Consider the following 10751-nt stretch of genomic DNA (forward strand, 5'->3'; position numbering starts at 1 on the left):
CACACTGGGAATCCTTGTTCATCGTGCTTCTACAGAGTGGAAGCAGAGCTACTAGCTAAATTCAACCTCTCCAAAGGCTTCATTGCTTGCAGTGTCCCAATTCCCATCGACTACCAAACCTGCCAGGTTTCTGGGAAACCCAATCAAAGGAATTTCCTATCTCAATATCCTCTCCTATCTCTCCAATGTCCGCAGGATTTAACCCGCGCGCTGTCGAGTCGATCTCCGCCATTATATTCGACGGTTATTTAAATCGCAGCGGCGGTCGACACCTGTTGAAACGAGCGGGCGCCGTCATTGCCCAATATCCCAGAAACAAATTGCGAGCAAACCCGGTCGCTTCCTCTGTTCGATTGATAAAACCCTGACGAAGAGGGGGAGGGGAGAGGCGAGGGTGCGGCTTGGTCGTTGCGTGGGTGAGCTTTACGAGTCCTCGGGTCGGACATTTGTTGTCTCGCGTGCGCTCGCCTATAACGATCAGGCCTGACCGGGCCCCGACGAGCGTTATCGTTGGCTCGCCTCATGCAAAAAAGGGGGCTCTCAGCGAATTGTTCGAGCGAACGAAAAAAATTGGACGGTCCGAGGCGAGTGTAATTGGGACACGTATAAATCTCGTTCGGGGACAATAGTTTTTCTGGCCCGGTGTATTTACAATGCATCTTGGTATCTGCAGCTGCCGCGTACGTCTCATTAATTAAGCCTCTCGATTCCGCCACCCCACCCTCGCCCCGTCCTCATCTACCTGTTTCTTTCACCCTCTCTCCGCCTACACCGGACCGACACGTCCACGATGGCCACTCGCAGCCTTGCTCCCGATCGGCTCGTGATGCTGCAAGACGCGGACCTCTCGTGCCTTCACCGCGTTCGAGGAGTTTCGGGATTAATTAAAAAATTCCTTAAACTCACAATACACGTGGAAGACAATTATCCCCGGGACGGTTCTTTTCGCGGAGCTGCACGTTCGCGGGGCACGCTTCTCTTCGTACTTTCGCCCCGTTCCTCCTTTGATCCGCCTTTCTCGTGGGACGTGCTGGAGTATAACAATCGGAGTTTACGGCTGCGTGGCTGACCGAGACCGAGGTGTAAGAAAAGTTCCGCGAGCGTTCTCGTGGGTTGGTTATTTAATCGCTTGTTGCGAGAGGGGCGTCATATCTTAATATTTACGTTTACGGTTGGCAGTGTTATACGCAAAAATTAACCCTTTGGGTGCCAGCGGAAATTTTCGTACGCATCCGAGAAATGCTAGACGGGATGATCGTAAACAAAAATGTACAATTCGGTTAATTGTATTTTAAGGCTCTTGAGGTTTTTATAGAATACTAAAAAGATGTTAGACTTCCTTTATAGAGTTGAAGTAAATCTATGTGGGTTTATTGACGTTATTTTCGCGAAGCAAAATTGATTTTTTAAGGAGTTATAGCTCTTGCAGCTTCCAGCAAGAAGAGGAGTCACATCCTAACTTTAGCTGCAACGCAATTCAAATAACGTTTGTACATACTCGAGTCATCTCAAAGCAACAAATAAAAAAAAATATACACATCGAATAGAGTAACCTCCTTTTTGAAATCAGTTAAAAATCAGCAAAGCATACGATGTATAGGAAAATCCTAAAAATAAAAATCCTTAAAGTTCGAAATCAGGATTTGAGTAACCTCCCAGCCCCAGTTAAAGTCACATCCTAACTCTAGCTGCAACGCAATTGAAATAACGTTTGAACCCACCCGAGTCTTCTCAAAGCAACAAATAAAAATCCACGAAGCCTTCGATGCACAAGAAAATGCTAAAACTAAAAATCCCTGAAGTTTGAAATGAGGATTTGAATTATCTTCTAGCCCCAGCTGTGACGCGGCAATAAGTACCGCGATTAATGCACGTTTATATACCTCGCGTTTCCCCCAGCTGCGTCGCGCGGTCGGTGGACATTTTAGGTGGATAATTCCCGTGTAATTCTCGCGCGGCTCGTTTGAATCGTCCGCGACAGCTGTGGTTACCGAACGGGAATTTCGTGAAACAGGAATAATCTCGCCGCGTTACTCCTCGGTGGCTCCTGTCAGAGAGTAATGACGGCTTCGAGCGCGGCAAGCGATAGCCAGCCGGACACGATAATACCATACTATTAGCATCTTTATGTGACACACGTGTAAACGCGCGCGTTGGTTGCTGATTATATCGGACGGGACACGCGGTGGGCATCTCGCGCGTGACATGTTGTAACGGCACGCTGTTCCTGTCAATAAACGCCGCGAAAAGGCCACTTTCACGCTTCCATGGAATCGACGCGCCAGCGTCGTGGTTGTCGAGGATTTTCAACTTAACACCCCGTTCGGTCCGCGCCACCAGGAATTTTAATACGCCTCGAGCACGCGATTTTATACCCCGTGCGCGAATGTTAACACGCGTTTCTTGCTGTTAAGCAACGGGAATCGAGGATTTCGCGTCGTTACACGAGGGTATCCGAGCGTGGTGAATTACCCGCAACGAGGTGTAACATTCTGATAACAAAACGAAGGATGCGGGCTACGAGTTCTCCCATTGGATAAGCAGATTTTTACAAATCGCGGATAAAAAGCGAACGGGACGACTGGCTTCTACGCGGAATGAAAGGAGCTACCTGCATGGAATCGTACGAAAAATATTTTGCGCGGGAATGGCGTCAAAGGCTGCATCGCAAAGAATATTTTCGACCAAGGTCGTTTCGTTCCGAGTTTTCATGGTCATCGACGATTTCGTTGAATGCAAGTGTTTCTTTCTTTTGTGTATATATATAATATTACAACTCGCTAACCTCCGAAGTACATCCAAAGTCTCTCAAAGTACGACGAGATCTGGACGATTCTTTGGATCGACTTTTCGGTCCGAGAATGTAAAATAAAACGTTCCGAGCGAGCTAGTCCACCGCCGTCAAAGTGGACGGCAAAAAGTCTCGTATTTTATCGCGAGTTATGATTGCCGCTACAAGAAAATCGAGCCACGATTTATCGAGCCGGCCGCGACTGTCGAAGCTAAATCATTTTTGCCCGATCTCGTATGCTGCCGTTCTTTGCACAGCTGGACGTGAGAACCAGCACTCGAAATCACTGAATACATTCTCGCGGATGCGAAAGATAAATTACGCCCGGCGTCACACTTGTATGTCCGAGTTATGGTTTATGGTTATCGATTAACGTAATTTCAATATCAGTTTTCAATGCTGCTGCCCCCCTCTCCACCTACCCCCGGGGACGGTCGTCCTTTTATTTCGTTTGTTTTTTTTCATTGGGCTGAAAGGAAGACAGGGTCCGGATGCTCTTATTGCCCACCATTCGCGATCTTCGGGATAAAACGAATACAATCTCTTCGGTAGGCTTGAGTTTAATCTTCGGGGGTCTCGGGTAGCGTGTTTACGGTCGAATGACGTGCCACGTGGCGGTTTGTTTATTGCACGCGGAACTTGTAACGCTCCCGGACCACGGAAACCCTCGTTTAGTTAGGGCTCCGTAATTAAGCAAGGTCAGGGGTAAGTAATTACTCCTCGGTAATGGAGGCAAATTAATTTGATCTCATCGTTTACGAAAACTTTCTTGCGAGACTGCTAAGTAGCTTCAAAAAAACAAAATTTTAAGTTGAAATGCTTCAGAGATATTCATTCAAGATAGTAATTATTCAGAATCAACTAGAGAAGGAGACTCGAAAAATGAATATTAGGACGTCTCATACGTTCCCAATCTCTTGATTCTTACGACGAGCGTGAAATCTGTTGATTTTTTTCTTTTGGAAGTTTGTTAGAGACAACTGTACAAGATGACAGGAGACCAAGATGGACGCCTAAACTTTAAAAACTTTTGAGAAATTCAGTAAATGAAAGATTAAGTGCTATAAGAAAAGGTGATCTCTCTCGTTTTACAATATTTTCCCACCTTTCAGTCGTTATACAGTCGCTATAAAATTTCTGTAGTTTTTTGTATTAAATGATCTAATATAACTGTAACGCGTATTTAAAAACGATTGTATTATCTTGCTTAACTCCGACGTCTTTGTCTAAAATGCCGTATTACTTAGTTGCGAGAAAATCGTTTCCTGCATCATCGCTCCATGGTCAGAGGAGACTGGATCGTCGAACAAGGGGTCTAGCGTGTCCCGTGGAACGTTAGTTAATTGGTGAAAGTATAAGGCCGCAAGTTGAACCCTGTAGTTACACGAGATTATTATTTACAGCGTCGTCGATACGATTCCTTGCAGAGTAGAAGCCTCGAAAAAGCAATAGCCAATGGAATGCCAGCCAGGGCTGCGGCAGCAGCTGGCCGATGCGCCGCCAAAGTGCTCCCGTTATTGATTTACGTTGATAGCTTCTTGGATCTTCGGTACGCAACTCCTGGTGCTTCGTTGCGTACCGAGGCCAGTGTAAACAGTGCGTAAAATTACTTTTTCGAGTTCTCGTCCATCTACGGGGCCCTCGAACGACGGCACGGCAAATTACCTGCGCGTCCAGAGCCGTGTGATTAGAGCGTTTCGAGCGTGGCGATCTTTATACTTTTATCGAGCCTTTATGATCCGCCGGGGTCGGTTCGTATATTACCCGAGGCCGATTACAATGAGGTTTTTAAAACCAACCCTGTCTACGTTTTAATTTCGACACTCACGCCCATCGTCGTACCACATTCGTCACCGCGACGGGTTAGGTAACCGGGGAATAGTCGCTGTGATAGGTGATCATTAAAATAGATTGCTTCATCGAGTTACTGGAGAAGATGGCAATCTTCTGAAGTGGCGCAGGCGTGCGTCAGAAATTGCGACGGAGACACGGAACTTTACGGATTTGTGAGAACTCGGTTCAGACGAAGATTGATGGTTAAAAGCAGATACTTTATACAAGCTTTTTATATTTTTAATGAGACCCTTTGCAACCATTTGCACTCTGCCCCATCTCGTTGCAAAATGTGCGGACAGGAATCGCGTTACATAAAAATAATCTAACTTTGGAAACGTGCTTTTTTTTTAGTGTTACAGACGGCCCTCAATTTTCGCACATTTTAAAAGTTTCAATTTTTTAAGGCAAAAACAAATGCCAAAGAATGCGATGAAATGAAAAATTGTTCCTGGAAACAATTATGCCCACAAATGACAAGTGATTTAATACATTTTGAAGAAATCACAGATGAAATAGTTAGCCTAATGAACGAGCTAAACTTGGATGACAATAATGAAGATGTTAACGAGTTGATTGAATCTCACTGGGCACCGCTGTCAAATGAATACCTAATTGAGCAACGATTGAGTAACGATAAAATACACAATGAAAGTGAGGAAGAAGAAGTAGATTAAAAATACGAGTGAAGCCTTCGTGCATCTTGACAAACTGTTTACTATCATGGAAGAATGTGATCCCAACAGAGAACGTATACAGGGTGTTCCAGAATTATTGTAAGAACGAGAAATATAAATATATCTTTCCTGAAGCGTTGCAACGTAAGTCACTAACAAAATTTCTGAAATAAGTCTTTGACTCTATGCTATCGAAGAAACTATTCCCAGAGCGCTGCTCGCTTCTTTCTCGCGTCGATCTCGAAAGCATCGGTATCAATTTGTACACAACAGCGTGTAATTGCGAGAATGAAAAAATTCCGTCAAACAGGAATTCAATTTGCGCGTTCCTCGGCATTATTCTCCGCCGATCCACCGGCCCGATCCGTTTCACCGCGGCGAATCGATAAACCCTTTTTCGCTTGCCCCCGTTCCCTGTTACCGAATTTTTCGAGTTCCAACTAATTACGCGCTGTAAACGCGACTGCCGGGAAATTTATGTAGCTCGTTCGGCCCGAGAGGGATGCTCCGAAACGTTTCAGGTGCGCAGGGCAATTACGCAACGTTTCCGCCATGCGTCGCCCGCGGAATGCGTCGGCCGAGCTGCAACCCTGTCCTCCGGGCGGCTATAGCTACGTCTTTATGCGCAAATTTGCGAGGCCCCGGCCTGCAAATTTTCTGAATCGACCGACTCGTCGTCCCGTCCGCTGGGTCTTGTGAATTCCGAAACGGAATGTCCTCCGTTGGTACCCTGTACTTACTTGGCCTACCACATAGAAGGCCCATCGGGTAAAACGGACCACAAACATTCACGTTCTGCCGTCCTTTCGGGAAATTATACGTTCGCGGTGGTTGTTTGCTATTGGGATCCCATTCGCGAATATTCGAATCGTGTCCTTGTATCGCGAGCACTGCTATACGATACGAGCAAAACCGAGGATAAAGTTTGTAATTATTACTCCAGACTTCTCGATTTGCATGTATTCCATGTGTAGATATATACTCGAAGATGCTAGTCCGAAAAGAGGACTTCAGTTACACCTCTGCGCGCTTTATCGCTCTGCATCTTTTGCAACATACGAATATTTATTCAACCCACGGGCGATACCGCAACGACCAATGAAGACGTTCGAAAATCGCCAGCAAACAAACAAATAAAAACGTCTATCCCTCTTTTCCATCCGGACACTTTCTCCTCGTCGCGCCTTGAAATATGGTTACACCGATCCTGTTTCTCTTAATCTCGGCGCGTACATCTGTATCAAACGAATCTAAAGACTAATTGCTCGACAAGGTCCGTGTTGTTTGCGTGCTTCGACACATCAGTCCCCCTTAAATAAATAATTTCAGAAGTCGCTTTCGAGAGAGCGACGAGGGAATGTTGAAACCGTGAGCACGGTCTCTCGGAAGGCCTGAAAGCCTCGCGGGTAAATCGTCGAATCATAAAGTTTCCGCGCTGCCGAAGTTATGTGAAAAGGCGAGCACCTCCATATATCACGCGGCTCTAAATTAGATCACATAATAAATTCTTCCCTCGCGGCAGGTTGGTAGCAGCACTCTGTATGCATAGGGTAGCCAACGTCTTGCCAGGTTACTTGTTGCTGCTGCAGGTTCTCGCTCCGGGCACCGACATACCGCTTTTGATTCCGTGAAGGCCAACCTATTTCCGATATCGGAAACCTGCGGAATCAGCTCTCGGGGCGATGATTACAGGCCGCGTGATGTATGAGAGATTAGTCGAACGCGAAACTCGAATGGATGCTGGAATTTTAGAAAACTATTGGCGTTATTCATTAGAGAGTATTGGGGAGCATTCGAGTGGCTCGTGGGAACCGAAAACTGGACTTTATTGGAAGAAAAATCTAGTGGAAGGGTTCCCTTGTTAAAGTTCCAAGGATTCGAGAGAGGTTCGAAGAAGTCGGACAGGGATTGACAAAAACGGGATGTTGCGCGAATTCGACCCATTGTCCGTCGGATATTCGGTTGAGGTGATAATTTGCGGGTCACGATTAAGACATGGGATCATAAATCGCGTCGTGGCACCTCCGTGGTGCGTGACCAATCGGTCATTAAGGTAACGTTCGGATCACGCGAGAGGTGCCGGGTTAATTTGCGAATCGTGTTATCCTCGACAGCTCATCTAAAATTATTCTCAAACTGCCTGTGATTCGCACGCGTCGAGTGGCTCGATTCCTCCCTTGCGGCTCAACGATTTTTAAAATTGAGGTCTGGTGGTCTGCACGACTAGCAAATGTTCATTAAAAAATTCCATTCGGCTACGAAATTGTATTAATAGATACACTTTATCTACTATTACATACAGTCGATAAATATTCGTACCTTCTATTCGTACTTCTATATTGAAGACGTTTGATTAAGTTAACATGTTGATAGCGACGTCACTTATATATGGGTGACAGTAATTTTCACTGAAGAATTAAACAAATTAATTCTGTACGAGTTCTGAATCGATTCTGAGTATCAAAGAAAATAAATTTGAAGGTGCAAAAATAAATACTACACTAAATGTCTTACGTAGTTTCCAAAAGACTAAAGAAAACTTAATCACAGAGGAAATTTCCAAGAGTACTAGCATGGCAGTCAACGTTTTGATATTACCAAATGAATATAAAATACATAGAGAGAATATTTATTTACTGTACTCAATATGTAAGTATGAAAATTTAGAAAATATTTCAAATGGCAAGGAGTGCCCAGAAAAGTTTTCTCTAAATTCTAAAATCTCTCGAATGCAGTCTCTCGAAATCTGAAGAAACCTGCAATCCAATTTCGCCATTCCCGAGTTTCGTCTTGTTTTGATATGTAAAGTCAGAATCACCTCCTAAAGTTTCTGACACCTGTTGCCAAACGCACTGTATAATTAATTCAATCTTCGCGTTCCAACCCCGAAACTCCTTGTTCCCTTTTTTTCTGCTGCATATAGAATATGTACATAAACAAAACCAACACGAACGCTCCGGCGCGAACAAATAAACAAATTTTTCTTTTCTTCCTGTTGCTCGGGTAGACGTACGAAACTGGTATGCTAACGTTCCACGATTTCCTTAGAGGTTTCACCTTTCATATTTAAATTAAGGCTCTTCGCACTTCGGTGTTCATTTTTAAATCCGCGCAACCGTAAAATTAAAACGATTTAAAGGGAGTCGTATCGCTTCACCGGCTGAAGTGTTTTGCAATTTCAAGAAGGATTGCCAGAAAATTGCCAGTAATTTCTCGAATATTACTAAAGATGCAAATCGATTTCACAGCTTTGATTTAAAGGTCGGGGCTCGTTTATTAACGGCGTCGGATGACGTGGGCACATTCGAAAATGGATTATATCGAGCGACACTTTAGCCGTTTCACGGGGTACCAAAAAGAAGGCGAGAAGGCGTTCTGACAAAAAATTTCGCACGAGCACGTGCGTGACACGAGAGAAACACTTCGGGGGCCAGTTTGCATCAAAGTTTCGCCGCCTCCTTCGCCGCGTTGTCTCGTGACATCTGGCACACGGCAACCTCGTTTGTCTCGTTATAAATCGGCTAAATTGGATAATCTGCGCAACTTTCGCGCCGCGCCTTGATCTTTCGCGCCCCGAACTTTTACACGCCATAATTTACTTTGTTTCTCCCGAACAAATAACACACAGCAGGAAGTAACTTTCAAATGTGCGCAAAGAAACGGCCGAGCTTCGGCAATTTTAAGAATTTAAATGCGATTCAGCCAGAAGGAGAGCATAATGGTGGCCAGGGGGAGTCCTTGAATCATGATCTGCTTCGGGAGGCCTGACTCTGATATGGCACGGGTAATTGGACCCATAAATTCCAAAAGGCCACTGGTCCAGCAAACCTTGTTTCCAGATAACGAGCATTGTTTGTACGTAGCTACTATTACAAGGAAATATTCGTGTACTGAATGAAGAATAAAATCTCCTCTTTTAAAGAAATAATGCAGAAACTACACCAAACACGAAACTCGATCAGCGATACAATTCCAACTTTAGCAGATAGAAGACTGCAAGTGACGCTATCAAGATCGAGAATTGGCCACACAGACTCATTGCTACAAAATGTATTTTGCGACGAATCCCTTACAGTAAAACATTTAATTGAAGAATGTCAGGGAGTACCAACAGAAACGAATTCCTCAATTTAATCAAGATATTAATGAAATATAACGTGTTAATTATAATTAAATTGTAATCATCGACGTGGTCACTAATAACCTCTGTAGCTGATGTGACCTTAAATAAAGTAATTAAAAAAAGAAAAAAAAAAGTATTCACAGAGTATACTATAGGAAATTATAGTGACAACCACCCCCAAAAATCATCCATAATCCACTGTAGAAAAACTCATCATGCAAGTGCACACGGTGCTCACGCATACGTCCACGGCAGTCGTCTGCAATCGCCCCTCGCCCCGGGATATTATCAACGCGATAACTTCCCAACTCCCGAGCGATGCAAACAATCCAACTTCCACGCAATCACACGGGTCGCCGAGCACCGCAGAGGAACACGTTCCCCGTCCGTGTCTCGCCAGCAGCTACGCCACTGCGGACAAAGTCTGTTCGTCGGAAGGATCCACCGTGGCAATTTACGCCTCATTATGCGGGGTTACGCTAACAAGATACGGACGAAAAAGGAAGCTGAAGCGTCCACGCGAGGCTGGCCGCACGTCCGGCGACGGGACTCCGTAAAACTCGCCACGAAAAAAGGGGTGTCCCACGTTTGTGGCAAGATACGGTCGCGTAGCCACGTCCGCGATTAATTCGTCAGGTTATGGGGCCCGGGATCCTCTCGCTTGCACCCACAGGGCGGGGCGAAGACGAGTTCACGCTGCGACGATTCGGACGAACGATCCAGGGATCTCGAAATTGCTCGACATGCCCGCACGAAGACAGCTCGTGGGACATTATGGGCACGCAACGCGGTGAATCTGCAAAAAAGAAATCTCGAGGGCTGGCTTCGATCGTTACGGACCCGAGGCTTCGTAGTTCCGAGGGCCTCGTTTGCTCCGTCCTGCGACGACTCTTTCTTTTATTCCTCCATACACTCGGCGACGAAATGAAGTGGAGGTTTTCGTGATTCTCGAAACGTGGATGGAAGGACCACTGGCTTGGTCACTCGACATTAAACTGTTTTGAGAGGAAGTAGTATGCAGATCGTATGCTCTGGAGGTTTGTTTGAATTCGAAGTAATGTTGTTGGGAGGAATAAAGAAGAAGATCTTATGTGATCAAATTTCTATTCGTGATGGAACGCGAGGAGCTAAAATTAACTCTGCACTTTTGGAGCAGTGTCATTCTTTTGGCATAATAAGATGCTAGGCTCTCAATCTATACCTGAAATTTGAATTTGCCAGTGGCTTCGATGTTCTACTTCCTCTTATGAGATAAAATTTCTTCATCACAGTGCTGAAATGTAAGGAATTGAAATTAACTCTGTACTTTTGGAGCAGTGTTATTCTT

General features: G+C 45.1%; 1 protein-coding gene across 1 annotated transcript in view; it reads right to left on the reverse strand.

Moving 5' to 3' along the window:
- Positions 1-10751, reverse strand: part of LOC128878461 (calaxin-like) — a 106231-nt gene that overhangs the window by 64468 nt on the left and 31012 nt on the right. The gene's annotated exons all lie outside the window — the stretch shown is intronic.

Source organism: Hylaeus volcanicus, chromosome 6 (genome assembly GCF_026283585.1).
Source record: "Hylaeus volcanicus isolate JK05 chromosome 6, UHH_iyHylVolc1.0_haploid, whole genome shotgun sequence".
Classification (NCBI taxonomy): domain Eukaryota; kingdom Metazoa; phylum Arthropoda; class Insecta; order Hymenoptera; family Colletidae; genus Hylaeus; species Hylaeus volcanicus.